This window comes from Schistocerca cancellata, chromosome 1 (assembly GCF_023864275.1).
Source record: "Schistocerca cancellata isolate TAMUIC-IGC-003103 chromosome 1, iqSchCanc2.1, whole genome shotgun sequence".
Classification (NCBI taxonomy): Eukaryota; Metazoa; Arthropoda; class Insecta; order Orthoptera; family Acrididae; genus Schistocerca; species Schistocerca cancellata.
In genome coordinates, this window is record NC_064626.1 from 1,065,308,647 (window position 1) to 1,065,334,880 (window position 26,234).

The following is a 26,234-nucleotide window of genomic DNA, read 5'->3' on the forward strand; positions in this document are numbered from 1 at the left end:
TTCAACATGACCTGCACGTTCAATAGCTACCCAGCGACTCCTCAATGCTGCTCCTTCCGCAGCACCTGGCAGTGCGCGGGAACTGCTAAACTCTGATTGATTGATGAAAATGACCAGCCAATCAGAACAATCGTTCGAGATCATTCTCGCGCCAAAACTGTCCTACGGCAATCACTATTCCCAGTTGCATCCACGTCATTTCAATATGCAAATATTAATATAACTTTTAACAAAACCAAACGAAAGGTAAACTAAACTTGAAGTAAATTTAGAAACTTATTACTCTGCTAACGGCTATTCTGGTTGCCTCCTTACAGAAACAAGTACACTAAGACATACGTCATCAGCAATGTGGGTAAAACGCAACTTTCCCACGACACAGTTACGTAATGGTGTAACATGAGATAACATTGAATTTTTTCATATGTTCCACATACACACTCTCACCCATTGTCATTTATTCACTCAAAAACACATTAAATAAATACTGATCGTTTCCGAATTTTATATTACCAAAAATGCTAAATAGTTAACGTTTTTAATTATGAAACTCTAAACAAATTGACCTAATGTGCTGTGAGCTTCAGTAATGATTCTACATGATACTAAAAGACAAACTGTTACGAATCCTAACTGACTTTAATCTTACAAGTGTCGGTTTGGCGTGTTTTAGGTAATTTTCTCTAACACTGGAAGTATGCCAGCTAGAAAGCTGAGGTTTTTACACAATCTTCTTTTTAATAACAAAGGTCAGTATATTGACTTTTAACTAAATTGAAGAATATTTAATATAGTTTATTTGGATTCTTAGGGTCTTGAATTTTCTGTCGCTAGAACTGACACAGCTACCGCGCCCCGAGGCTAGGCTAGTGACAGGTGCGAATGAGTCACGCTAAGATACAAGCGGCTGTTTGTATCACCGCCAGTGTCTCCAAAGCTACGAGCCGTACTGCAAAATAGTGCATAAATGCTCTTGCATATTGACTCGCTACGTTACAAGTGTAGTGGAACATTTATTTCCAAAGCAAATACTTTACTAGCTACCGACCGCCTAAGTGTTCTCCTTGGAAAATAATGTAGAAACGCGTGATTAAATTAGCAATTACAGAGATGCATCAGTCACTGATACCTCTCTGGTCACTATTAATTTTTGTTTCACCGATATCAATTTTCTAGTAAAGTATCTAATCCTGTAATTGTTTCCTCAGATCAATTAGCCCTGTTCACCAGAAGTTCTTGCTTGAAATTTCCCTTTCCAGTAGCGTACTTTAGCTTTTCGTAACTCAACTGATACTGACAGCAGTCATTCATACGTATGATGAGAAGGGGAGATTTTCTGTCAAATGGTTCAAATGGCTCTGAGCACTATGGGACTCAACTGCTGAGGTCATTAGTCCCCTAGAACTTAGAACTAGTTAAACCTAACTAACCTAAGGACATCACAAACATCCATGCCCGAGGCAGGATTCGAACCTGCGACCGTAGCGGTCTTGCGGTTCCAGACTGCAGCGCCTTTAACCGCACGGCCACTTCGGCCGGCGATTTTCTGTCATTCTGTGTTCTTTAAAGGGCGCCATTACTTGGCTATTGCACATATTTATCTCCTTATCCATACTGATCGGCTGTTCACCTGTTACCTCCCTCACTCGTTCTTACATCCACTGTCTTAGTACAGCTCAGACGCAAACAATGATGTCGAGGTTAAAGTTGATCATGGGCACACCACTGTGTGCTCGATATGCCACCTCAAGTCACAGACTCTGTAACACTGTCACGTGAACATGAGACGTGTTACGATATTAAATGAATAATAGTTAAACTAATTAATAATAATTTTTAAAATTGTCACTATAATACTACTAATAATAATAACAATAAATTACACCCTACACAGAACAACTCAAAATCGTATCGTGAATCCAGCAGGTCAAAAAAAGATTTAGAAAATCCTAATATAAGTCCACGAAACATTTTTAACAGAAAATTATACTGAAGAAAATAATCAAATGGGATGAAATGCCAGACTATGAAGCTACTACCAGACCAGGAACAAAGCAGACTGAAGAAAAAAAGGATCTACAAAGAAAAAAAAATCAAAGAACTGATTGAAAATGAAAATAATATTTTTGCGTAATCCTATAGGGCCTCATCAGACTTAGTAATAATAATAATAATAATAATAATAATAATAATAATAATAACAATAATAAGAGCAATAGTCACGACTGGCACAGAAGAAATTTCTTTATTTCGCGTCTATGATCACAAAATTACATGTCCTCAGACTACCGGTTTCGGTCAGCAATGACTATCTTCAGATCTGCAGCAAAACATGGAAAGAAATGCAAATACAACTAGCGGATTGTCTACAGCTTAAAACAATAGAACAGGCCATGATGAAAAGTATTACTAACATACATGTGTAAAATTATACGCTTAAAATATGACGAGTTACATCCGTTTTAAAAATATGTCCTAGTATAATCGAGACATAACGGCATCGTCCAGTGATAAACGCAAGCCGGCCTGGGTGGCCGAGCGGTTATAGGGGACTGATGACCTCGGACGTTAAGTCCCATAGTGCTCAGAGCCATTTGGACAATTTTTGATAAACGCAAAATCAGCAACAGCCTCGTCACACATTTTAAAATAGAGTCATCTTGTTAAAAGCATTCCTGTTCAAAACAAACTGCCGTACAGTAGCAAGAAAGTATTTGTGTCGCAAGTTCGCCAGATGTCGCTATTGTAGGCGTACACATTCTTCGATGATATGATTGTATGATATAAAAGAAAAAGAAGAATGGAGTCAGTAAAGTCTGTAGCGGGCTTACTAGCTGTATAAGATATTACAGTTAAAAATGCAATAAATTAAAACACAACAAAAGTTAGATTGCTAATACGGATAATAACGGAGTGATAATAATCCTGATACGCTCTTGCGGCAAATTTTGGATAAGGACAAGCATCCGGAGTACACAGAATAATACAGAACGATAAAAAAAAAATAGCGAAAGAAGCCAGATGAATGGAAGCAGTCTGTAGCAAATAATCAGCGCCTTCTGTTGACGTGACCACTACAACGCCGCATTGGCGAGAAGTGGTCAGATGAGCGTAACCATACCCTGCGACACGCCGTTCAAAGAAAAGAATGATAAAACACCGTACCAGTCCAGTAACAAGATTATCTAGTTAATGAAATATATTACATAAACTGAGGAAAGACAAGAAAACACGAGAGTTATACGCTCAGCATCGGAAAAGGGAGTAAATATGTAAAGCAGTCTATGCTAGGTAAGGATGTAGGCAAGATATAGGCAAGATATATGCAACAAAGGCGTTCAGCGATTGCAATAAAACATTTCCAAACAAAGTAAAAGAAGCTTTAAGCACAAAATCGCACTGCCCATTGAGCACTTTTCTTGGCTCTTGTTTTTTTAGGTTTATAAATTTTTAATTCTTCTAACAAGTCGAGGCCACCACCTTTCTGTACCCTGTGGAGAACATGCATACTTTTCTCAATGCTCGCTACAGAATAAATGGTTTCTGATAAATGCAATCCCAAAGCAGTTTTGTTATACGGCTGTGAACACTCCTGAAACCTTTATCAGAAACTGGTCATTCAACAGGGAGCATTGAGAAAGAGCACAATGGGCAGTACGATTTTATACCAAATGCCCAATTTACTTTGTTTGACAATGCTCAACTTAAATAATTTTTTTTCCTTTATTGAATTTCGATTCGTGCTGGCATCAGCTTAGTTCTCTGCTCTTCAGCATACAGAATTTTTAAAACATAGGAAGAAGATAAGAAACAATAAAAGCAGGCGATAAAACGGTGACTTAAACTGTAAAACGGCGGAAAATTGTGGAAAGTTAAAACATAAAACAAAGGGTTGGTGACGCTAATAAAATACACAGGAAGCAGTCAGGTGAACTAGTAGACAGACAATTAAAAAACACGGCGACAGTCTGGTTTCTTTTCGCAAGAGATATAATAATCACACCCAGCGATTTCCGTTCGCAACACTTCGGAAAAGGTGCACAACACTGAACACTCACTGGAAACACTGTACTAAAAAGTCGTCAAGAAGATGACACACCACAGACAAGGGCAGATTGGGGGGGGGGGGGGAGGGAGGGAACTTTAATCACTGAATGTTTTTCTTTTATATATCTTGCTTATGTCTTTACGTAGTGCAGAGTGCTTGCATATTCACTTAATTTTCTTACACTGAGCGTGTTTCTCTCGTTCTTTTCTTGTCCCTTTTCTGTTTATAATATACTAGTATATTTCGCCAACTAGATAATCTTTTGAATGGACTGGTACAGTGTTTTATCAAACATTTCTTGAAACACGCTCCTCTGACCCCTTCTCGTCTATGTCAACAGAGGGCGCTGATTAATTATTTGCTACTGTCTGTTTTTATTCATTTGGCTTCTTTCGCTCTTTGTTTTATCATTTTGTATTATTCTGTGTACCCTCCGGCCTGCCGAGCGATGTTGGCAAGCGGGGTGCACTTAGCCCTTGTGAGGCAAACAGGAGGAGCTACTTGAATGAAAACTAGCGGCTCCGGTCTTGTAAACTGATATTCTGCTGAGAGTGCGGTGTGCTGACTACATACCCCTACATGTCCGCATCCAGTGAAGCCTGTGGGCTGAGGATGGCACGGCGGCTGGTCGATGCCGTTGGGCCTTCATGGCCTGTTCGGGCAAAGTATAGTTTAGTTTCATTATTCTGTGTATTCCGGAAGTTTGTTCTTACGTATGTCGTATTTTCATCTACAATTCGGCACAAGAAAGTATACAGGCTGTTACAAAAAGGTACGACAAACTTTCAGGAATCATTCCTCACACACAAATAAAGAAAATATGTTATGTGGACATGTGTGCGGAAATGCTTAATTTCCATGTTAGAGCTCATTTTAGTTTCGTTAGTATGTACTGTACTTCCTCGATTCACTGCCAGTTGACCCAACTGAAGGAAGGTAATGTTGACTTCGGTGCTTGTGTTGACATGCAACTCATTGTTCTACAGTACTAGCATCAAGCACATCAGTACGCAGCATCAACAGGTTAGTGTTCATCACGAACGTGGTTTTGCAGTCAGTGCAATGTTTACAAATGCGGAGATGGCAGATGCCCATTTGATGTATGGATTAGCACGGGGCAATAGCCGTGGCGCAGTACGTTTGTATCGAGACAGATTTCCAGAACGAAGGTGTCCCGACAGGAAGACGTTCGAAGCAATTGATCGGCGTCTTAGGGAGCACGGAACATTCCAGCCTATCACTCGCGACTGGGGAAGGCCTAGAACGACGAGGACACCTGCAATGGACGAGGCAATTCTTCGTGCAGTTGACGACAACCCTAATGTCAGCGTCAGAGAAGTTGCTGCTGTACAGGGTCACGTTGACCACGTCACTGTATGGAGGGTGCTACAGGAGAACCAGTTGCTTCCGTACCATGTACAGCGTGTGCAGGCACTATCAGCAGCTGATTGGCCTCCACGGGTACACTTCTGCGAATGGTTCGTCCAACAATGTGTCAATCCTCATTTCAGTGCAAATGTTCTCTTTACGGATGAGGCTTCATTCCAACGTGATCAAATTGTACATTTTCACAATCAACATGTTTGGGCTGACGAGAATCCGCACGCAATTGTGCAATCACGTCATCAACACAGATTTTCTGTGAACGTTTGGGCAGGCATTGTTGGTGATGTCTTGATTGGGCCCCATGTTCTTCCACCTACGTTTAATGGAGCACGTTATCATGTTTTCATACGGGATACTCTATCTATGCTGCTATAACATGTGCCTTTACAAGTACGACACAACATGTGGTTCATGCACGATGGAGCTCCTGCACATTTCAGTCGAAGTGTTCGTACGCTTCTCAACAACAGATTCGGTGACCGATAGATTGGTAGAGGCGGACCAATTCCATGGCCTCCACGCTCTCCTGACCTCAACCCTCTTGACTTTCATTTATGGAGGCATTTGCAAGCTCTTGTCTACGCAACCCCGGTACCAAATGTAGAGACTCATCGTGCTCGTATTGTGGACGGCTGTGAGGACAGCTCACCCTCTTAGGACACACTGCAACAAATAGATGTCGCCGCAGGAACAGCAGCCCAGCTGCTTAAACTGCCTCTACACCTGGCATAGGAAGCCAGAGTTTTTGTGCGTGCGTGCGTGTGGACGGCTGTGATACAATACGCCATTCTCCAGGGTTGCATCAGCGCATCAGGGATTCCATGCGACGGAGGACATTTTGAACATTACCTGTAACAAAGTGTTTGAAGTCACGCTGGTACGTTCTGTTGCTGTGTGTTTCCATTCCATGATTAATGTGATTTGAAGAGAAGTAATAAAATGAGCTCTAACATGGAAAGTAAGCGTTTCCGGGCACATGTCCACATAACATATTTTCTTTCTTTGTGTGTTAGGAATGTTTCCTGAAATTTTGGCCGTACCTTTTTTAACACCCTGTATAAATTATTGTCACTTAACTACACTCCTGGAAATTGAAATAAGAACACCGTGAATTCATTGTCCCAGGAAGGGGAAACTTTACTGACACATTCCTGGGGTCAGATACATCACATGATCACACTGACAGAACCACAGGCACATAGACACAGGCAACAGAGCATGCACAATGTCGGCACTAGTACAGTGTATATCCACCTTTCGCAGCAATGCAGGCTGCTATTCTCCCATGGAGACGATCGTAGAGATGCTGGAGGTAGTCCTGTGGAACGGCTTGCCATGCCATTTCCACCTGGCGCCTCAGGTGGACCAGCGTTCGTGCTGGACGTGCAGACCGCGTGAGACGACGCTTCATCCAGTCCCAAACATGCTCAATAGGGGACAGATCCGGAGATCTTGCTGGCCAGGGTAGTTGACTTACACCTTCTAGAGCACGTTGGGTGGCACGTGATACATGCGGATTTGCATTGTCCTGTTGGAACAGCAAGTTCCCTTGCCGGTCTAGGAATGGTAGAACGATGGGTTCGATGACGGTTTGGATGTACCGTGCACTATTCAGTGTCCCCTCGACGATCACCAGTGGTGTACGGCCAGTGTAGGAGATCGCTCCCCACACCATGATGCCGGGTGTTGGCCCTGTGTGCCTCGGTCATATGCAGTCCTGATTGTGGCGCTCACCTGCACGGCGCCAAACACGCATACGACCATCATTGGCACCAAGGCAGAAGCGACTCTCATCGCTGAAGACGACACGTCTTCATTCGTCCCTCCATTCACGCCTGTCGCGACACCACTGGAGGCGGGCTGCACGATGTTGGGGCGTGAGCGGAAGACGGCCTAACGGTGTGCGGGACCGTAGCCCAGCTTCATGGAGACGGTTGCGAATGGTCCTCGCCGATACCCCAGGAGCAACAGTGTCCCTAATTTGCTGGGAAGTGGCGGTGCGGTCCCCTACGGCACTGCGTAGGATCCTACGGTCTTGGCGTGCATCCGTGCGTCGCTGCGATCCGGTCCCAGGTCGACGGGCACGTGCACCTTCCGCCGACCACTGGCGACAACATCGATGTACTGTGGAGACCTCACGCCCCACGTGTTGAGCAATTCGGCGGTACGTCCACCCGGCCTCCCGCATGCCCACTATACGCCCTCGCTCAAAGTCCGTCAACTGCACATACGGTTCACGTCCACGCTGTCGCGGCATGCTACCAGTGTTAAAGACTGCGATGGAGCTCCGTATGCCACGGCAAACTGGCTGACACTGACGGCGGCGGTGCACAAATGCTGCGCAGCTAGCGCCATTCGACGGCCAACACCGCGGTTCCTGGTGTGTCCGCTGTGCCGTGCGTGTGATCATTGCTTGTACAGCCCTCTCGCAGTGTCCGGAGCAAGTATGGTGGGTCTGACACACCGGTGTCAATGTGTTCTTTTTTCCATTTCCAGGAGTGTACTTTCTTTTTAACATTCTCAACTGGTAGGTCCGCTACAGACTTTACTGATTGTGTTCTTCTTTTTCTTTTACATCGTGCAATTATATCATTGAAGAATATGTATACGCCTACAGTAGCGACAACTGGCGAGATTGCGACACAAACGCTTTGTGGCTACCGTACGGCAGGTTGTTTTGAAGAACAGCTCTGTTATCAAGATGGCTCTAGTATGTATCGTATTTTATACATGTGTGACGTTGCTGGCACTGATTTCGTGTTCATCATTTGACGACGCCACTGTGCCTCCATTATACTAGAGCATGTTTTTAAAACAGCTATGACTTGTCATATTTAAAGCGTATTATTTTCACATGTATGTCAGTAACGCTTTTCATCACGGGCTATTTTATTGTGTTAAGCTGTAGACAATCCACTAGTTGTATTTTCGTTTCTTCCCATGTTTTGCTGCAGATCTGAAGATGGTCATTGCTGACCAAAACCGGTAGTCTGAAGATCTACGAGTTTGTGAGCATAGACATGAAATAAAGAAATTTATTCTACACTTTCTGGATCACTGTTCCCTTTGCGACCATGTCACAGCTTGCGAGTCAAAGAAGTTCATAGTAAATGGAAACAAAAAGTGAAATGTTTGTGCTTTAGGCTTTTAGTAACGTCTACAGTAAATTTTCAGTGTAAAATAAACCACTTTAAATTAAATTTCAAGAAAGATGGATATAAGAGCATTGTGTTTATATAAGATTTAGGGAAATCTCAGTTGAAAGAATAAGTGATGTTTTTCTATTCGTTTTGAGACCACAAAACTTCATTTGAAAAGACAGTGACGTTTTATTGAAAGGGAAATATTACTGTTATTACTCGCTGTTTGACTTATAATAACGCTGTTTTAAATTCTTGTCTGCAAGAATACGAAAGGAGAACCTTTGTCATTTTGGTGTCATTTGTTTTCACTCTTATCTTGTTAGTTGTTCTTAAGCTTTCCTTCTTGGTTGCATCTGTACGGACATTTGGTCCATGTAAGTCTACTTACTGAATAACAATTTAACATGAAAAGGAGTGTACTGCACTGTGGTCTTTTATTTTACTCACAATATTACATTTTAATAGCTGATCCAGTAAACAGCTAGCGAGTTTTTGTACTCAGAATTAGCAGGCTTCGCCACGATCTGTTCTGCGACCATTGTAGCCTACTTATTGTGATAATCATTACTTACATGGTGCCTGTTTGTTTTGAACTGACAGTCCGATTTGCTAGTGCGAACGGGAACTGACGCACATATAGTTTTAAATTGCACGGTCATTAAAAATGTATTTAACCAAGCCTGTTAATACAAAAGCTAATACCTAGTATTCAAGTTACTAATTTACAGCGTGAGAGAAAGGTGTTTTGTCGTGAGACATCTGTGAAGAACAACTTCAACGTAGTCCTCTTTTTCACCTATGTGGGGTGAGTTTTATGTGATTTGAAACCACGATTCGTCATTGAATCAGTCCGACTTTGGACATTATTTAGACAGGAAGATTTTTCGTAATTCTTTTTCTGCGCAGATCGCATGTAACGGGCGTTACACAGGGAAGATGTCAGACAGAGATTCTTGCTAAGAAACATGGGCTCACTCGTCTGGAATTATATGACAGAACAATTGGATAACAAATATAACATGACTAAATAAAGTTACAAATCTAAGTTACCTTTCAAAGAATAACGTTTCCGAAATTACATCAGTTTTAGTAAAATACAATAAGAGAGGTCAGAACTGATGAGTCTTGTACAGGGTGTAAATTTTAAGTCGACAAACCGGAATAACTCGAAAAATAAGCTTCACACGAAAAAATGTGGAGAATCCTAAGTTGATTATTTTCGATGGGGACATCTGCTGGTGCTAAAATTAGCCCCCCACCGCAGGCCACGGGGGGTGGGGCGGAAGGCAACTTTAAAATTTTAAAGTGCAACCCTCATTTTTTATGGCGGAATCAGATTCTGCATAAACATTTGTATTGATTCTTGGTAGTTGGCGCTATAATTCAAGAAAATCCATATTCTCATTTTTGCATGGAAAATGGTTACGGATAAATAAAAAATACTTATTTACATCCTTTACTGTTGAAACATTTATCCTCCTTCGAGAAAAGACGATCAGTATCTTAATGGAAAAATGTTTGCGGTTGCCCGCGGGACCATGATTGTACCCAGGCGTGCAGCTCCTCGTCCGAAGCAAATCGACGGCCACGAATGTCTTTCTTCACCGCTCCAAGTATATGGAAACCGCGTGGGGAGAGGTCGGGACTGTATGGAAGACACAACGAAGTTTTAGCAGCATAGCCCAGACACCCAGTAATTTTGATGGACGGCATCGTTCTGTTGCAGGATAGTGCCCGCCTACATGTTGTCAAGGTTGTTTCGAGAACGCTGCAGAAGTTTCACTGGGTAGTTCGGACGACAGAGTCGTACGCTTGGGTACAACCCAAGCGTTTTTCGATGAAGGCATTGGATGCCTTGTCTGGCACTGGGATAAATGTATTAAGAGTTATGTGGATTACTTTTGAAACAATAAACAGGTTATTTCATTTTTTCCCATCCGTCTCGTTTTCGTCTGACTGGTCGTTTTACAGGGTATTCTGAAACTGTTCATTCAGGTTAACACAGGAGGTAGAGAACTGACGGCAGTTTCTGATGCTAGGGACTGGTTACACAGAAGGTAATTCAGCTTGCTAATTATAGCAGTGGTGTTTATTGGAACTGCTCGAAAACGCGATCATTGGCCTGTATGCACACGGTACATCGTCGGACCATTGATTGTCGTGTGCGTTCGAAGCGTCCTGGGGACGGCAATTCTAGCGACGAGGTCGCCTTCTGTTTCCACAACCGCCAGCCGCTGCGGCCGAGAGGTTCCAGGCGCTTCAGTACGGAACCGCGCTGCTGCTGCGGTCGCAGGTTCGAATCCTGCCTGGGGCATGGATGTGTGTGATGTCCTTAGGTTAGTTAGGTTTAAGTAGTTCCAAGTCTAGGGGACTGATGACCTCAAATGTTAAGTCCCATAGTGCTGAGAGTCATTTGAACCATTTGTTTCCACAGCCGTTCTACACACCAACTGCTTCATTTACTCCCAGAGGAAGAAATGCTGACACGAGAAGTCAGGTGACATAGGTCACAAGGCTACAGATCACCGCCGCCGATGCGTCGATTCCTGAAGGTGGCTCTGAGAGCCACCTTCAGGATCCCTCATAACAATGCTGAAATGGACTGGCACCTTTCTGATCCCTTGAATCCCAAAACCAACCAACCAACTGGCACCTCTTCGTGTTGGAGGTACGTCCTTTGTCTCATACTCAGAAGTACATCGTCCAGCAGCTCTCGCACCTTTTGTTCCACGGAGATGCGATGCTTCTTTTGAGGCGGAATGGAAGAACGTATGGTCCAATCAACCTATCACCGGGAGTGCCAGCCCACACAATAACAACGAATAGCTGTCGATGAGCACGAGGTAGAGTACCTCATGGATTCATACGAGACCAAGCAAGCGAGTTGTGGATAACGAATGTAAGTACACATTTCCAATCAGCGATATCGACGCAACAGATTACATCAGCACCACTAACAAAATGTTCCCTAACATTAAGACTTTAGAGACCGTATTCCTTACCGAAATATTTTTGTTCTGCTGTTCTCTACCTCTTGTAGTTTCGGAACAACCCCTATATTTACAGGTACACTTTGCAATCCTTATTACATTGAGAAGTGTAGCACGTTAACAGGATTTAATATTATCGTGTATTATGGTATATTTAATAAACGAAGTACGTTACAAACGTTACAGTGTACAACATGTGACTACAATTTTCAACAACTTCAACTGACTTCCCAATGCTGTGTCAATGTTGTAGAGAAAAATTCAGAAACTCGATTTCAGAAGTTACGACGGAAAATTGAATCTAATTAGAATAAGAGGCTTTTAAATATGATAATAGGATTCTACATTCTTAGAAGAATTCTTTCTTTTCTTTCTTCTGCTTCTGCCGTTTTTCCCGCGTATACGCAGGGTCGGCATGGTTAATCGGATGTGGCAATGTTTGTTGGAAGGGTGGCCGGATGCCCTTCGTGCCGCCACCCCGTACCCCCCGGGAAGGAAGTAGTGTACCCCAACTGTCTGCGACTAGTGTAAGCCATGGAATAATGCGAAAGTGCTCAGATGTCTGCGAGCCGTGTAACTGAGGCGGGACGTGGGGACCAGCTCGGTATTCACCTAGAGGGATGTGGAAAACCGCCTAAAAACCACATCCAGGCTGGCCAGCACACCGGCCCTCGTCGTTAATCCACCGAGCGGATTCGATCTGGGGCCGGCGCGCCTACCTGGGTACAGGAACCAGCGCGTTAGCGCGCTTGGCTAACCTGTCGGGTTGACGTTCTTAGAAGAAACCTATCGCCAAAGTGCTTGTGTACCGAACGTATTAAAGTGGTTCTCAAAATTATATATATATATATATATATATATATATATATATATATATATATATATATAAAAAACTTGCCGAACCGGTTGTAAATAACGGCCTCCTTGAAGGGGACAGCAGTTCTCTTATCTGTATTAGTCTACATTACGAACACTGCCCACAGAGACGATGGATGCCCCTGGTGGAATTGAGGGCACATGACACGGTAACAAAGTCCGCCCCTCATAGCTGAGTGGTCAGCGCGACAGAATGTCAACCCCATGGGCCCGGGTTCGATTCCCGGATGGGTAGGAGATTTTCTCCACTCAGGGACTGGGTGTTGTGTTGTCCTAATCATCATCATTTCATCCCCATCGACGCGCAAGTCGCCCAAGTGGCGTCAAATCGAAAGACTTGCACCCGGCGAACGGTCTACCCGACGGGAGGCCCTAGTCACACGACATTTACATTTCACGGTAACGAAAGTATACAGGATATATCAAAAAGGATGTGCAAACTTACACGGCTGAAAGTACACGATAATAGTACCACAAATCTCAAGTAAACATGGGCTCTAAAACGCATACTTTAAGAGCTATGAGATATTCTTGATTTTCAATATTGTGAAACAAATTTCTTCTACTGGAAGCTCTTTGCTTTCCATATTTTGCGAAGTGGTAGTATGTACCAAAATAAGAAAAAAATGTCCAGTAAACGTGTGCTCTAATATGCATATCTTAACAGCTATGAGCACCTGTTCATCTTCAATACTTTGGAACACAACTCTTCTAATGAATAACACCCTGTATATGGGGAGCAGACACGGACGGGGCATCACCCTAGCGAAGATACGGGCTGCAAATGGGGAAATCATCTGAGATAAGTGATTTTGACAAAGGTTGGATTAATATTACGCAGAGCCTTTGAATGAGGATCTCGGAAACGGCGGAGCTGGTTGACTGTTCACGTGCTACTGTCGTGAGCGTCTACCGAAAGAGGTAGAAGGACAGTGAAACTGCCAGTAGGCGCTAAATGGTTGGACGTCCGCTATTCTTCACAGAACGTGGGGTTCGGAGTTCTTGCCTGCTCTGTAACGTAGAATAGATGGTGGTCTGTGGGATCTGTGCCGAAATAGCACCATGCTGGTGCACGCACAAGTGTTTCGGAGCACACCGTACATTGTTGAACATGGAGCTCCACAGCAGACTCAATGACATCAGTTACGATTGCAGTGGGCACGGGACCATCGGGATTAAATCGTCGATCAATTTAAGCGTGTCGTCTCTTCGGGTGAATCACATTTTTGCTACACTAGGTCGATGGTCGTCTCCACAAACGCCGTCATCGATGTGAACGGCGGCTCGAAACGTGCAGCGCGCCACTGACACAGGCTGGCGGGAGCAGTACCATGCTCTGGGAGACATTTTGCTGTGCTTGCGTGGGACCTTTGGTAGTAATCGAAGATACGCTGACAGCTACGAACCACCTGCAATCCCCTTCATGCTTGTTGCCTTCCCCGACTGCGATCTCGTCTTTCAGTAGTATAACTGTCCGTTGTCTCGGAGCCAGTATCACGCTACAATGGTTGGAGGAGCACTACAGTGAACTCACGTTGATGTTTCGGCGACAGTTTCGCCTGATGTAAAACCTATGGAACCCATCTGGGTTGCTATCGGGCGTCATCATCGTGTACGCAAATCAGCGGCCCGTTATTTACGAGAATTACATGACCTATGCATATATACATCTAATGTCATATTCCACCACAACTCTACCAACAAACTTTCGGGTCCTTGATACGCACGATCAGCTGTGTATTTCGCTCCAAAGACGGACAAATATGCTATTAAGCAGGTGGTCATAAAGTTCTGGCTCATCAGTGTGTACATACAGCGTTTTTCAGTAAGAGAGTGCAAAAACTTAACAGGACATAGAGGATGCTCCACTGCACAATTTGAAGTTGGGGTCCTGGGGTCGGAGAAGACAGATTAAGGAGATAACAGGAATAATATCACATTACTGTGTACTTTTTTATTTATATTAGTTACAATTAACTGCAAATCCGGGGCCCGTTATTTACGCGAATTACATGACCTATGCATATACACATCTAATGTCATATACCACCACAACCCTACCAAAAAACTTTCGGGTCCTTGATACGCAGAGTCAGTTGTGTATTTCGCTCCAAAGACGGACAAACATACATACAGCGTGTTTCGGTAAGAGAGTGCAAAAACTTAACAGGACATAGAGGATGCTCCACTCCACAATATGAGGTTGGGATCCTGGGGTCGGAGAAGCCAGCTTAAGGAGATAACGGGAATAACATCACATTACTGTGTACTTTTTTATTTACATTAGTTACAATTAACTGCAAATACCACGTAAGGTGGCTATAATTTCGCACCTTACTAGCACTCTTCCACATACTTTGCTGTGATCTACAAACACAATTAGGTATCATGTAATAGGTTGTACATCGTATATATGAGTATATAAAGGTGGCTGACATTGTAACGTACGCCTTGTAAATAATTGCTAACGCTTATTGCATGAAAGGTGATTGAGTGTCTTTATTATCAGAATGTCGTAATGAATGAGTGCCTAGGAACGCTAGTGGAGATGAAACGACAGGCAGAACTCAAGCTCTGGCTGGAAGGCCCGCACAGGTGTTGGTCCTACTTAAAAACTGGAAGTAGCTAGACGGACATCGTGACACCTGAGCTCTGTAACACAACAGGGCGATGGCTGGCCACCGGAAGGATAACCGGAAACTCTGCAAATCTTGGCGCAGGTGAGAGGACCGAAGAAGCGGCACCTCGAAAACCACTCAGGCTGGGTTATTTCCAAGGATTTTTACTCAGAAGCATACCATTGTACGAGTATAGGTTTTTCCTCGCAAACTATGGTTGGTCGGCGTTCGGAAGAATCTGTAGAGAGAGAGAATATTCCATGGTTTCGGGAATATGATTAGTTTACGGAGTTACGAGGGTGGGGAGCCGAGCCTTGCTGGGAAGCCAGTGGTGGAGAGACGAGGTCTTCAGTTGTGAGCGCCCGTGTATGACGATCGCTCAGTATCAGCTTTGTTGGGACAGACGCACTTTGTGTCTTTGCACTGAGGAGAGTTTGTAGTTAGAACAGTTAGGCACTGTTCTGTTGCGAACCTATACGATACTGGACTTCACCTCTGGGTTGCAAGTCGTTGTTGAGTACGCACCGTTCAGTAATTTAGAGCACTTCTTCTGCCTACACTTACGTTGAGACGTTATCTGAACTCCGTCCTTGTGGCTGGGAGTTCGCATTTCTCGTCTGAAGAACACAGAGAAGAGAAAACAGTATTAGAGTATATTAGTCAGAGGACCACCTTCTGCCGTGCTAGTGTTTGGATGGTTTTATTTTGCGGCTGGAGTTCTTCCATCGATGCACACGTGTACGAGAACCATCACGGTGACGCACCAGACGCAGTACATACGGTGATATCGCAAATTGCTTCGGCTTATTAGGGCTATAAAACTAAACAGCTGTGATCACGTTAGTTTGTTTCCGCTGAGGTTCCACACCACTGTAGATCATTTTGAAAGTTGTACCTTCAAATGTTTGGTACGTAGATGATGTCAGTCATTTCACGTTATTTATGTTAGATCGCTTGGCCATATAAAGGGGCAGAGTGGGCAATTGATCAGCAATTTTTGTTAGGAAATATATAAAATTGTACTTAAAGGGTTGATTTTAATCTGTAATAAATATATATTGAGCAACAACGTTTATCATTTAATAGTATTAGTTGCCTTCCTCATTCATTTATGCTAAGATTGTAATTTAAATCTTAAAAAGAATTAAGAGATCCTAAGATCTGCTTCAGGGGGTCGTCAGACAGGGCCAAATCATAATTTTAGCGTTTATTCTTTTCCGTTGCTCACATTTATTTTACACCCGCCTTGAGTAGCATCACGGAACCATCACTGTATCTTACAAAATGTCCGCAGCTCGTGGTCTCGCGGGCGCGTTTCCGCTTTCCGAGCACAGGGTCCCGGATTCGATTCCCGGCGGGGTTAGGTATTTTCCCCTGCCTCGAGATGACTGGATGTTTGTGTTGTTCTCATCATTTCATCATCATTCACGAATGTGGCGGGTTTGGACTGAGCAACGGTTGGGAATTTGCACGGGCGCTGATAACCGCGCAGTTGAACGCCCCAAAACCCAAACATCATCATCATCTTACAAAATGTGCTGAAACTGACGGCCATAAACCTCAATGCAAGCATAACATCGGCGAACGGGATTCTGACGCTCCCCGTAAAATATGCCTGGTGTATTTCGAATCACATCATAGGTAGCTATAAGTCTGGTAATTCCTTGTTTCCAGTCCGCAGCTCGTGGTCGTGCGGTAGCGTTCTCGCTTCCCACGCCCGGGTTCCCGGGTTCGAATTCCCGGCGGGGTCAGGGATTTTCTCTGCCTCGTGATGACTGGGTGTTGTGTGATGTCCTTCGGTTAGTTAGGTTTAAGTAGTTCCAAGTTCTAGGGGACTGATGACCATAGATGTTAAGTCCCATAGTGCTCAGAGCCATTTGAACCATTAATAGTAATAGTATTCCTTGTTTCCTTGTAGGAAATAAGAAATGTTCATGTAAATAAACAGCACAATAAGTGTAAAATCGTACGTATGTTAGTTGTAAATAAGTTAGAAAACAGTAATGGTAGACAAAGTGGTAGAAAAGTTTACTTCCATACTTCCTTAAGCAGGTTTTTCCGGCCCCATGTTCCGTACCTCAAATTGTTCAGTGGAGCATTCTCTATCTCGCTCTTAATGTATCACTCTGTGTACTGTATAGAGACAGGGAACTCGTTCAGCTGGACAAGCATGAAAGAGAGAATCCATCTACGTACTCGCCGCTGGTGAACAGGTATAGGAAATCAAGTCACAGTCAGATTAACTGCCGGCCGCGGTGGTCTAGCGGTTCTGGCGCTGCAGTCCGGAACCGCGGGACTGCTACGGTCGCAGGTTCGAATCCTGCCTCGGGCATGGGTGTGTGTGATGTCCTTAGGTTAGTTAGGTTTAAGTAGTTCTAAGTTCTAGGGGACTTATGACCTACGATGTTGAGTCCCATAGTGCTCAGAGCCATTTTTTAGATTAACTGGTGTTCACTATTTGTTTGACAGACAACTTGACATTCAGGCTCAAACCAGAGGTCGCAGCCTATCAGAAGCTCCTCCGAAGGGCACGAGTCTCGCTGTTAGAGGCTGGACAGAGATGGAAAATAATAGTTGAAGTGTCGCGCTCCACGGCAGGGCAGTTAACAGGGCTACCAACTGCTGCCGGCGCACACAGATTTGCCGGCTGCGGCGTGGCGCAGGGGCCCGCAGCCCGAGTGTGCGCGCAAATCTGGCGGCTCGTTTTAATTAGTTTGTCCTCCGCGCGTTTAAGACTGGGCGCGCGGCCCTAATCCGGGGGAATTACGGGGATACCGCTCGGAATAAAACAGCGCCCCGGGCAGCGGTGGCGGGGGCGGCCACGCAAGGGCAAAGGGAAAGGGGAAGGGAAAGGGCAAAGGAAAGGGAAGCCGGAGGGCGGCAAGACGGCGACACGCCGGGCTGCCGCAAACCGCCCGCCGCGCGCGCTGCCGCCACACTGCCGCAGCTCGACCTGTTTCTCCTACCTGGTGCGAGGGGCAGAGTCGAAGGATGGCCTGGCCAGTTGGCAACATCACTGCTAGTTTCACTACCACTTGTAAGGTACCCCTTATCCACAGGGTAGACCCCATTCTAGTTTATTTCCAGTTTTGCTATTTCACATAGTGAACGTAATAGCGCTGCGGTACGTACAGAGTAAGGGGCGAGCAGTAGGTTTCCAACTGCCTAGCAGAGACGGTCGGACACCTGGCGCTTTCAGAGTCGGTGGGACGAGGTGCTGATGAAGAAATCGCCCTTGACGTTAACGAAGAGATACGTAGAGAAAGTACATTTATTCTGGCGCGAATCTAGTAATTGTTAATGATAAATACACTAATGGCCATTAAAATTGCTACACCACGAAGATGACGTGTTACAGACGCGAAATATAACCGACAGGAAGAAGATGCTGTGATATGCAAATGATCAGCGTTTCAGAGCATTCACACAAGGTTGGCGCCGGTGGCGACACCTACAACGTGCTGACACGAGGAAAGTTTCCAACCGATTTCTCATACACAAACAGCAGTTGACCTGCGTTGCCTGGTGAAACGTTGTTGTGATGCCTCTTGTAAGCAGGAGAAATGCGTACCACCACGTTTCTGACTTTGATAAAGGTCGGGTAGTAGCCTATCGCGTATTTATCGTATCGCGGCATTGCTGCTCGCGTTGGTCGGGATCCAATGACTTTTAGCAGAATATGGAATCGGTGGGTTCAGGAGGGTAATACGGAACGCCGTGCTGGATCCCGACGACCTCGTATCACTAGCATTCGAGATGAAAGGCATCTTATCCGCATGGCTGTAACTGATCGTGCAGCCACGTCTCGATTCCTAAGTCAACAGATGGGGACGTTCACAAGACAACAACCATCTGCACGAGCAGTTCGACGACGTTTGCAGCAGCATGGGCTATCAGCTCGGAGACCAAGGCTGCGGTTACCCTTGACGCTGCATCACAGACAGGAGCGCCTGCGATGGTGTACTCAACGACGAACCTGGATGCACGGATGGCAAAACGTCATTTTTTCGGGTGAATCCAGGTTCTGTTTACAGCATTATGATGGTCGCATCCGTGTTTGGCGTCATCGCGGTGAACGTACGTTGGAAGCGTATATTCGTCATCGCCATACTGGCGTATCACCCGGCGTGGTGGTATGGTCACCTCTTGTTCACATTGACGGCACTTTGAACAGTGGACGTTACATTTCAGATGTGTTACGACCCGTGGCTCTGTCCTTCATTCGATCCCTGCGAAACCCTACATTTCAGCAGGGTGATGCACGACCGCATGTTGCAGGTCCTGTACGGGCCTTTCTGGATACAGAAAATGTTCGACTGCTGCTATAGCTAGCACATTCTCCAGATCTCTCACCAATTGATAACGTCTGGTCAATGGTGGCCGAGCATCTGGCTCGGCACAATACGCCAGTCACTATTCTTGATCAACTGTGGTATCGTGTTGAAGCTGCATGGGCAGCTGTACCTGTACACGCCATCCAAGCTCTGTTTGACAAAATGCCCAGACGTGTTAAGGCCGTTGTTACGGCCAGAGGTGGTTGTTGTGTGGTACTGATTTCTCAGGATCTATGCACCCAAATTGCGTGAAAATGTAATCACATGTCAGTTCTAGTATAATATATTTGTCCAATGAATACCCGTTTATCATCTGCATTTCTTCTTGGTGTAGCAATTTTAATGGCCAGTAGTGTAGTTGCTAACAAAAGTTGCGTTTTGCCACTTAGATATTAGAAGGAGTCTAGGGTCATAAATACTATCGTTCAGTAATTTTACAGCGCCAGGAAACGTTGACATTAATAACTATGGCATACCCGTACATGTACGATCTTACACCAACTATACCGATTGTACGTTCAAGTCACGGACTGTGCGCCAAGGTCGGCACTCGTCGATAGTATGCTTTTCAAGCTGGTCCTGCAGTAGACCATGCTTTCGTACCGTTAATAGTTGGCTTATAGTCAGTGTGAGCAAGCTCGTTTCACAGTTTTTCTTAAATAAACGCACCATAATATCCCCCTGTGTAAAAATTATTTGCAAAAAAAACCTTCTTCCCGCTTCGTTATGTAAAACATATTGCTCTTTCAGAATACGCCGGTGGTGCTACGGCTCTGGAAGGGGACGTAAAACTACGAGGGCATCTCTGCGTAACAGCTAGGAAGAAGTCCCACGCGGCTGCTCACTAAGTCAATTGAAGGTCGGACTGACTTAATTATCCCAAAATTCGGGTGTTGAAGTGTGGCCTAAATGTACGCCATTTACACCACCATTTACGGACTCACTGACTACACTGAGTCATTTGTGGGGGTTTAGCACGAGTGGTCGATTCTTGCACACTCAGCCAGCCATCAGAAACCACGGTAATAAGCTTGTTTCCGAGGTGAATATGGAATGTTTTCTCAGAAAATTTCCAGCAACAGATTTCAGGGTACTTTTAGAGTATTTCACATGACGGGGGAATACTCGTCAGTCTGAAATGTTTCGAGACTGGAGTAATAAAATAGCTGGCCAGGTCCGATTATGACTCACGCTCTGAGGGTTCCCTACAAACTTAATTACGGATATGATTCCATCCAGGAATTGAGAATCTCGACGGTTTTTGCTTGTTATTCACACTGGCACTGGCAAGATATCGGTCCATGAATTCCAAGATTTTCGAGAATGTTTTACTCGTAATTCTAAGTTTGAAGTCGGATAGCAAATTACAAAAAAAACTTTTTTGTGTTATATAATTACAATTAACACTTTCCGGGTTCTTTTTCCTTTACTTATATTGTGAACTTTTGCTTTGCCAAATTTTATCATCCTACTCTTAAGTACTCTGTAGTTTTCGATAAATGACATATATGGCCGTATCCTTTGATTTCATTGACTTAGAAGCTTACATTATTACAACATCAATGAACCGTAGGCCTCAGTATGTGACATAAGTTTTAACTTGATATGTCTACCTGTTCTTCAGGGAAATGAGTCTTAAAGACAGATGGACAGGCAGTCGGATAACTAATGACCAGAAAAATATTTTTTCTCGTCTGATACAACAATAAATTAATATTTTTATAATTTTTCCCTGTATATGTTTGTTAATCCTTGCTTCCTGCCAAATTTGATGATTCTACGTCAACGAGAAGTACCTACAGATTTTGATGAGTGAGTTTGCGAGTGTCAAAATATTAGACATACGAGTGAATAGCAGCATCTTTTGACTGAATTGACATAGAACCCTAAAAGTTCTACACCGCCTAGGGCCCATAGACCTTAGCATGTGACAGAAATTTCGACTTGATACGTCTAAATGTTCCTGACGCGAAGGGTTTTGAACATTCGGAAAAAAAGGATCCTATAAGGGTATTTACCAATTGGGGTATGGAACCTTAAAAATGGAGAAACATTAGTGAATTGATAGTGTGCTTCTGGGTGTGCTGCCGAGTTATTGTTTCCATTTTACACCAATATTTGCCGGCCGGTGTGGCCGCGCGGTTCTAGGCGCTTCAGTCGGGAAGTGCGCGACCGCTACGGTCGCAGGTTCGAATCCTGCCACGGGCATGGATGTGTGTGATGTCCTTAGGTTTAAGTAGCTCTAAGTTATAGGGGACTGATGACCTCAGATGTTAAGTTCGATAGTGCTCAGAGCCATTTGAATCATTTTTGAACACTAATATTTCGGCAAGTCATTTGCAGATGTGTTTTGGCAACTTCTGACATCTATTTCCTATTTGATAGAAAATCTTATGATCATGCCGATGGTGTGGCGATGTATGTCTGCTATCACCTATCGTGGCGGACCTATAAGTGAAACAGTTTGAAGCAAAGGCAGTAGAATCCGCCAAGCTGAAACCAACATGTTTCTATAGGTACGTGGACGACACACGTGTGTTATGGCGACATAAAGCGGAGAACCTTCAAAAGTTCCTGGAACATTAAAACTCCATCTATCGTGATATAAAATTCACAATAGAACTAGAAAAAGAGGACCAGCTACCTTTCTTCGACGTGTTAGTTAAGAGAGGAACAGGTGGATCACTCGGTCACAGTATACATGCGAAACATACGCGTACTGTTCTCTGTCTCCACGTTTCGAGTAATCACCATTCATCGCAAATAAATTCGGTGCTACAGACTATGGTCCATAAACCTCGAACATTTTCGACAAGGAGAGCCTCGCCGATGAATTACGACAACTAAGAATAGAGTTCCGAAGGAATGGGTGCCCAGATCATCAAACTGAATAGGAGATGAAATGAAAATCAGGAATGCCTGAGAAGTTGAGGCTGTGACCGAGGAACAGAAGTAGTTTATCTACCTTATGCTGGCCCAACATCCGCAAAGATCGCTACACTCCTGCGGAAACATGGCATCCAGTGTATTTCGCTCCCTTCAACTAAGATAAAAGATGTTTCCTGTAATGTTGCAGGCGATCTAGGACTCCGAAAGCCGGGTGTGTATCGCATTCCATACGAACGTAGCATGCCTTACATGGGAAGACTACCAGAATAGTCGAGGAACATAAGCGATATACCCGACTAAAACAATCTTTTCAGCTTTCAACGAGCACTACCTTGAACATAATCATGAAACGAAATATGATGAGACCAATACCGTGATCCAAAAGCCGAGTTTCTGATACAGCATAATTAATGAGTCTATCGAAATATAGATGCCATAAAATCTAATAAACAGGAACGGCAGTTTCAGTTTAAATAACACTTGCAGTTCGCACTCAACTTATTAAAATCTCGTGGGCCAGCATATCCGTTATAGTTGGAAAACGGAGAGAATTTGCGTTTCGCGGAGTATCAATGCGAGGTATGAAACACAAAAGGGCATCAAAGGGCCTAGTGGATGTCGGGAATCGAAATCTGCTGTAAACAGCAGATTCATATTGAATCATGCCGAATACGATGATTTTTGAAATATACAACAAAATAAGAAAGATGTTACACTTAATTAGTTACTGTGTGTTACAGTATGAACTTACAATCTTGACGCTTTGAACTTCATCAGTAGTTGTCGAAAAGACTGCGGTAGACATTTTAAATAGCAGATGTTATCGGACATCTACTACCAGTTACATAGTAGTCAATTTCTGTGTAATTTATTCTAACAACATAGCATTCAAAAAACCTATGGTAACAAATATTCAATAAAGAACTGTACGCTACTGATTTCTTGCATTGGAATACTAAACCAACGGCCTTGAACGAATCTCTCGCATCTATTAATTAATTATGTAATTAATTCAGTGGAAGTTCTAAAATGCTAACTTTCACTTTTCTGTTCTTTTCACGTGTCCGTTGGTTATTCTGTACGCACCAGATGCACGCAGTACAGATTTCCAATTGATAGTAGGTTACCCTTAACTAGTGGAAAGCTATCTGTGTGTCTCTAAGTGCCTACAGAAGAACTAATGGACACACGGAAAGAATAATATAAACAAGAGAACGTGATAAGTTGGCTCTGAGCACTATGGGACTCAATTGCTGAGGTCATTAGTCCCCTAGAACTTAGAACAAGTTAAATCTAACTAACCTAAGGACATCACACACATCCATGCCCGAGGCAGGATTCGAACCTGCGACCGTAGCGGTCTCGCGGTTCCAGATTGCAGCGCCTAGAATCGCACGGCCGAACGTGATAAGTCATAACCCTATAACAGTAGGTAGTTAGATAATTTAAACGTTCTGCCGACAAAAGCTACATGTCTCCTTAAAATATGCAAAAATTAATAATTTTCTTTGTGATATAAAAGTATAGTCTTGGTTGCGGAGGATTTTATTTTCAAATTTCGGTTTCGGTTTGGTAGGCATCTTCAGCTTATTTACAAAGCAAAAAATTACAAAAATAGTTGTAAGAAAATGTCTTAATCCCATCTTGTGCAAGAATGTACTCTAGGAGAAAAGTTTTGATGCTAACTTACAGGAAATGGCCAGGTGCACCTCGTCCATAAAAATGATTACACGATGCGAATACATCGATAAAACGCGATTAGGATATCAAAAAGTTGAAATCTCCAATGCCTATCAAGTGGGATCATGAAAAGAACCGGAACGGTGAAAAACTGCTGCGAAAAAAAATTGCGATTTGATAAATAGGAACTAATGACATACGAAAAGGACGACTAAATAGACCGTGAAAAAAATACAAAAAAATCCTTTAATTACCATAGTCGTTGTCATGTATAAAGTTAGGAACAGATGCACAGCAGAGCTTCATGGAGCAAGTATGAGCGACCCCACTGACAAACATAGAATGCGGGAAAGTGTAGTAATCTGGCCTAGAGTGCAAGTAGTACAATAGAATAAGACAGATGGGATTGGCTAGTCTAAACGATATCCACTGTGCAGGAATGTATTGGTACACAGAACATGAAATAGCTTTATAAATCAAAATGTACATAATTTCTAAAATGACAGCCCTAAAAGTAAGAGAAAAGCTAACTGGCATCCATCCGATAAGATAATTAAACCTTCTGAAAAGGTCACCATAAAAAAAAAGAACAAAAATTATGTAACTTCCTGGCAGATTAAAACTGTGTGCCCGACCGAGACTCGAACTCGGGACCTTTGCCTTTCGCGGGCAAGTGCTCCACCCGCGAAAGGCAAAGGTCCGGAGTTCGAGTCTCGGTCGGGCACACAGTTTTAATCTGCCAGGAAGTTTCATATCAGCGCACACTCCGCTGCAGAGTGAAAATCTCATTCTGGAAACATCCCCCAGGCTGTGGCTAAGCCATGTCTCCGCAATATCCTTTCTTTCAGGAGTGCTAGTTCTGCATGGTTCGCAGGAGAGCTTCTGTAAAGTTTGGAAGGTAGGAGACGAGATACTGGCAGAAGTAAAGCTGTGAGTACCGAGCGCGAGTCGTGCTTCGGTAGCTCGGCTGGTAGAGCACTTGCCCGCGAAAGGCAAAGGTCCCGAGTTCGAGTCTCGGTCGGGCACACAGTTTTTAATCTGCCAGGAAGTTTCATATCAGCGCACACTCCACTGCAGAGTGAAAATCTCATTCCGGAAACAAAAATTATGTTTCAAATATACGGAAGTCCAACAAATAACAAAAGAAGTACCAGGATATTTCACAAAAACGAGACTAAATGTTTTTAAAAAGTGACATCATTACAAAAAAATGATTGGTTTTTGCTGATCATCTTATAATTGAGAAAGCCATCAACATTAAAACCCGTACGTTTAGCGATCTTGTATTTCTATCTCAAATCTTACGCCGGTTGTTGTCTCAGCCGCACCGATGGAATAGTCCGTCCGACGCAGAACTGAAAACAGTGGTGTAGGATAGAGAATGGAGAAGAAAAACTGCCGTAAATCAATGCTTGACTGTTATTTTCGCGAGGAACTTAAAATATGCTGTCGTTATCAGTAAAATGCAGTTTCACAAACGCGTAGAGATTGCTCATTAACATGTGACCCTCCATGTCTTTGTGTCTGAAATTCTTCTGTCACCTCTGCTCGTGAAATTCGCAAATTGCAACCGGTCTAGTACATTGTCACATACGAGTAAAAATAACTTGTTTCTTAAAACGGGTTGGGCGACAGTAAGCAACATGGGCGACGGGTGCAGGAGGCGTGTTCACCCACGCGCTGCCTCAGAGTTTGAGGGGATGGAAGTGGGAGGGGGGAGGGAAAGGGAAGAGCGGGGAGGGGAGAATGGGGGGGGGGGGGCAAGAGGCAGGTGCGGGCGCGTAATCAGCGCGCCGCCGCCCGCCGCCTCTTCAAAGGGCCCTAATTGATAGATTTGATTGATGAGCCGGCACGGGGACCTCTCGCGCGGGCGATCAATCCTGCCGGCGGATTACCGCTCCAAAACAACGGGATTATGCCGAATTATCTGCCATATTAGAATTTGTGCCCGCCGTAACGAACGCTCTGACCTTTTAATTAGGTGCTGAGCGACAAGATTAATTGCGTTTATTTCGATAATTGCGAAATTTCCCTTCCAAAGTCTTCGGAATCGTGCGGAAAGTCGCCTCATTATTTATGAAGCGTGCAAGTAATTTCGCAAAAGTGGTTGACTGCTTAATTTTCTGTATTCTAAAAAAAAAAAAAGAAAAAAAAGGTGTACATGTACAGTAGAAACTCGCTAATCCGACCTCGGATGGTCCGACTCCCACTTAGTCCGACCATCTCATTTCTGATGTTTGTTTACTTACATGGGCCGCTGCTGCAGTCAG